The following is a 6,000-nucleotide window of genomic DNA, read 5'->3' on the forward strand; positions in this document are numbered from 1 at the left end:
CTGCATGGATATCATACTTACCGTAGTACATGTACTAGATTATGCTATACAGAGATGACTCCCACCGTGCATGGATATCATACTTACCGTAGTACATCCATGTACTAGATTATGCTATACAGAGATGACTCCCACCCTGCATGGATATCATACTTACCGTAGTACATGTACTAGATGATGCTATACAGAGATGACTCCCACCCTGCATGGATATCATACTTACCGTAGTACATCCATGTACTAGATTATGCTATACAGAGATGACTCCCACCCTGCATGGATATCATACTTACCGTAGTACATCCATGTACTAGATGATGCTATACAGAGATGACTCCCACCCTGCATGGATATCATACTTACCGTAGTACATGTACTAGATGATGCTATACAGAGATGACTCCCACCCTGCATGGATATCATACTTACCGTAGTACATCCATGTACTAGATTATGCTATACAGAGATGACTCCCACCGTGCATGGATATCATACTTACCGTAGTACATTCATGTACTAGATTATGCTATACAGAGATGACTCCCACCGTGCATGGATATCATACTTACCGTAGTACATCCATGTACTAGATGATGCTATACAGAGATGACTCCCACCCTGCATGGATATCATACTTACCGTAGTACATCCATGTACTAGATTATGCTATACAGAGATGACTCCCACCGTGCATGGATATCATACTTACCGTAGTACATTCATGTACTAGATTATGCTACACAGAGATGACTCCCACCGTGCATGGATATCATACTTACCGTAGTACATGTACTAGATGATGCTATACAGAGATGACTCCCACCCTGCATGGATATCATACTTACCGTAGTACATCCATGTACTAGATGATGCTATACAGAGATGACTCCCACCGTGCATGGATATCATACTTACCGTAGTACATCCATGTACTAGATTATGCTATACAGAGATGACTCCCACCGTGCATGGATATCATACTTACCGTAGTACATGTACTAGATGATGCTATACAGAGATGACTCCCACCCTGCATGGATATCATACTTACCGTAGTACATCCATGTACTAGATGATGCTATACAGAGATGACTCCCACCGTGCATGGATATCATACTTACCGTAGTACATCCATGTACTAGATGATGCTATACAAAGATGACTCCCACCCTGCATGGATATCATACTTACCGTAGTACATCCATGTACTAGATTATGCTATACAGAGATGACTCCCACCGTGCATGGATATCATACTTACCGTAGTACATCCATGTACTAGATTATGCTATACAGAGATGACTCCCACCGTGCATGGATATCATACTTACCGTAGTACATCCATGTACTAGATTATGCTATACAGAGATGACTCCCACCGTGCATGGATATCATACTTACCGTAGTACATCCATGTACTAGATTATGCTATACAGAGATGACTCCCACCCTGCATGGATATCATACTTACCGTAGTACATCCATGTACTAGATGATGCTATACAGAGATGACTCCCACCCTGCATGGATATCATACTTACCGTAGTACATGTACTAGATTATGCTATACAGAGATGACTCCTACCGTGCATGGATATCATACTTACCGTAGTACATCCATGTACTAGATGATGCTATACAGAGATGACTCCTACCGTGCATGGATATCATACTTACCGTAGGACATCCATGTACTAGATTATGCTATACAGAGATGACTCCCACTGTGCATGGATATCATACTTATAATAACACACCACACTGGATGTCAATACCGTAATTAATTAGAACCACTTACAATCAAAGAAAGCTTAGAAAGAACTCCCATGTGCTGAGAGTATTGGAGACGCATTAAATATAATTTGAAATTACTGAGCTGAAAACTAATTATGCAAATCAGAAAATTAATATGAACAGATTTGAGTGTAAAACTAATGAGGTCTGCGCAGTGTAACAGAAAATCTATGTTTCCAAGTTTAATTGAAATGTGATTAGAACCAAAAAATTATGAATTATTATGCTTATTAGGGAATTAATATGAACAGATTTTTACCCCAAACTAATTAGGTTTGTACATTGTCCTAGAGCATCTTTGTACTAAGTTTCATTGAAATGGAATAATTAGTACTTTAGATATCAGAGTGAAAGCTTAAAATTGGTTAATTATGCAAATTAGGTAATTAATATGTACAGATTTTAACCCACAATTATCCAGGTCTGTCTCTTGTCCTACAGCATCCATGTACATTCATTGGTATGTGATGTTTAGTACCTGAGATATCAGAGTGAAAGTTGGTTAATTATGCAAATTAGGTGATTAATATGCACAAATATTTACCGGAAACTAATTGGGTCTGCATAATTCTTGTCAGGTACTTGTCAGGTTTCATATGTATGTTCTTTATAACCTTTCTTTGATTGGGTGTTTGGAAAGCAATGAAAATTGGGAGACGCATAACCATCGTAAAACATGCAAAGGAACCTCGTCTCTGATGACAAGTTACAACAATACACTTTTTTTTAAGTCTTTGTTTTCCTTTGAACCTTAAAAGTGTTCACCATGGATTTGAATTTTAATAATGTACATCCATGTACTAGATGCTATACAGAGATGACTCCCACCGTGCATGGATATCATACTTACCGTAGTACATCCATGTACTAGATTATGCTATACAGAGATGACTCCCACCCTGCATGGATATCATACTTACCGTAGTACATCCATAGATGATGCTATACAGAGATGACTCCCACCGTGCATGGATATCATACTTACCGTAGTACATCCATAGATGATGCTATACAGAGATGACTCCCACCCTGCATGGATATCATACTTACCGTAGTACATCCATGTACTAGATTATGCTATACAGAGATGACTCCCACCCTGCATGGATATCATACTTACCGTAGTACATGTACTAGATTATGCTATACAGAGATGACTCCCACCGTGCATGGATATCATACTTACCGTAGTACATCCATGTACTAGATTATGCTATACAGAGATGACTCCCACCCTGCATGGATATCATACTTACCGTAGTACATGTACTAGATGATGCTATACAGAGATGACTCCCACCCTGCATGGATATCATACTTACCGTAGTACATCCATGTACTAGATTATGCTATACAGAGATGACTCCCACCCTGCATGGATATCATACTTACAGTGGTACATCCATGTACTAGATTATGCTATACAGAGATGACTCCTACCCTGCATGGATATCATACTTACCGTAGTACATGTACTAGATGATGCTATACAGAGATGACTCCCACCCTGCATGGATATCATACTTACCGTAGTACATGTACTAGATGATGCTATACAGAGATGACTCCCACCCTGCATGGATATCATACTTACCGTAGTACATGTACTAGATTATGCTATACAGAGATGACTCCCACCGTGCATGGATATCATACTTACCGTAGTACATCCATGTACTAGATTATGCTATACAGAGATGACTCCCACCGTGCATGGATATCATACTTACCGTAGTACATCCATGTACTAGATTATGCTATACAGAGATGACTCCCACCCTGCATGGATATCATACTTACCGTAGTACATCCATAGATGATGCTATACAGAGATGACTCCCACCGTGCATGGATATCATACTTACCGTAGTACATCCATGTACTAGATGATGCTATACAGAGATGACTCCCACCCTGCATGGATATCATACTTACCGTAGTACATCCATGTACTAGATTATGCTATACAGAGATGACTCCTACCGTGCATGGATATCATACTTACCGTAGTACATCCATGTACTAGATGATGCTATACAAAGATGACTCCCACCCTGCATGGATATCATACTTACCGTAGTACATGTACTAGATGATGCTATACAGAGATGACTCCCACCGTGCATGGATATCATACTTACCGTAGTACATCCATGTACTAGATTATGCTATACAGAGATGACTCCCACCGTGCATGGATATCATACTTACCGTAGGACATCCATGTACTAGATTATGCTATACAGAGATGACTCCCACCGTGCATGGATATCATACTTACCGTAGTACATGTACTAGATGATGCTATACAGAGATGACTCCCACCCTGCATGGATATCATACTTACCGTAGTACATCCATGTACTAGATGATGCTATACAGAGATGACTCCCACCGTGCATGGATATCATACTTACCGTAGTACATCCATGTACTAGATGATGCTATACAAAGATGACTCCCACCCTGCATGGATATCATACTTACCGTAGTACATCCATGTACTAGATTATGCTATACAGAGATGACTCCCACCGTGCATGGATATCATACTTACCGTAGTACATCCATGTACTAGATTATGCTATACAGAGATGACTCCCACCGTGCATGGATATCATACTTACCGTAGTACATCCATGTACTAGATTATGCTATACAGAGATGACTCCCACCGTGCATGGATATCATACTTACCGTAGTACATCCATGTACTAGATTATGCTATACAGAGATGACTCCCACCCTGCATGGATATCATACTTACCGTAGTACATCCATGTACTAGATGATGCTATACAGAGATGACTCCCACCCTGCATGGATATCATACTTACCGTAGTACATGTACTAGATTATGCTATACAGAGATGACTCCTACCGTGCATGGATATCATACTTACCGTAGTACATCCATGTACTAGATGATGCTATACAGAGATGACTCCTACCGTGCATGGATATCATACTTACCGTAGGACATCCATGTACTAGATTATGCTATACAGAGATGACTCCCACTGTGCATGGATATCATACTTATAATAACACACCACACTGGATGTCAATACCGTAATTAATTAGAACCACTTACAATCAAAGAAAGCTTAGAAAGAACTCCCATGTGCTGAGAGTATTGGAGACGCATTAAATATAATTTGAAATTACTGAGCTGAAAACTAATTATGCAAATCAGAAAATTAATATGAACAGATTTGAGTGTAAAACTAATGAGGTCTGCGCAGTGTAACAGAAAATCTATGTTTCCAAGTTTAATTGAAATGTGATTAGAACCAAAAAATTATGAATTATTATGCTTATTAGGGAATTAATATGAACAGATTTTTACCCCAAACTAATTAGGTTTGTACATTGTCCTAGAGCATCTTTGTACTAAGTTTCATTGAAATGGAATAATTAGTACTTTAGATATCAGAGTGAAAGCTTAAAATTGGTTAATTATGCAAATTAGGTAATTAATATGTACAGATTTTAACCCACAATTATCCAGGTCTGTCTCTTGTCCTACAGCATCCATGTACATTCATTGGTATGTGATGTTTAGTACCTGAGATATCAGAGTGAAAGTTGGTTAATTATGCAAATTAGGTGATTAATATGCACAAATATTTACCGGAAACTAATTGGGTCTGCATAATTCTTGTCAGGTACTTGTCAGGTTTCATATGTATGTTCTTTATAACCTTTCTTTGATTGGGTGTTTGGAAAGCAATGAAAATTGGGAGACGCATAACCATCGTAAAACATGCAAAGGAACCTCGTCTCTGATGACAAGTTACAACAATACACTTTTTTTTAAGTCTTTGTTTTCCTTTGAACCTTAAAAGTGTTCACCATGGATTTGAATTTTAATAATGTACATCCATGTACTAGATGCTATACAGAGATGACTCCCACCGTGCATGGATATCATACTTACCGTAGTACATCCATGTACTAGATTATGCTATACAGAGATGACTCCCACCCTGCATGGATATCATACTTACCGTAGTACATCCATAGATGATGCTATACAGAGATGACTCCCACCGTGCATGGATATCATACTTACCGTAGTACATCCATAGATGATGCTATACAGAGATGACTCCCACCCTGCATGGATATCATACTTACCGTAGTACATCCATGTACTAGATTATGCTATACAGAGATGACTCCCACCCTGCATGGATATCATAC

The sequence above is a fragment of the Saccoglossus kowalevskii genome, chromosome 2 (assembly GCF_978046115.1).
Source record: "Saccoglossus kowalevskii chromosome 2, keSacKowa6.1, whole genome shotgun sequence".
Classification (NCBI taxonomy): Eukaryota; Metazoa; Hemichordata; class Enteropneusta; family Harrimaniidae; genus Saccoglossus; species Saccoglossus kowalevskii.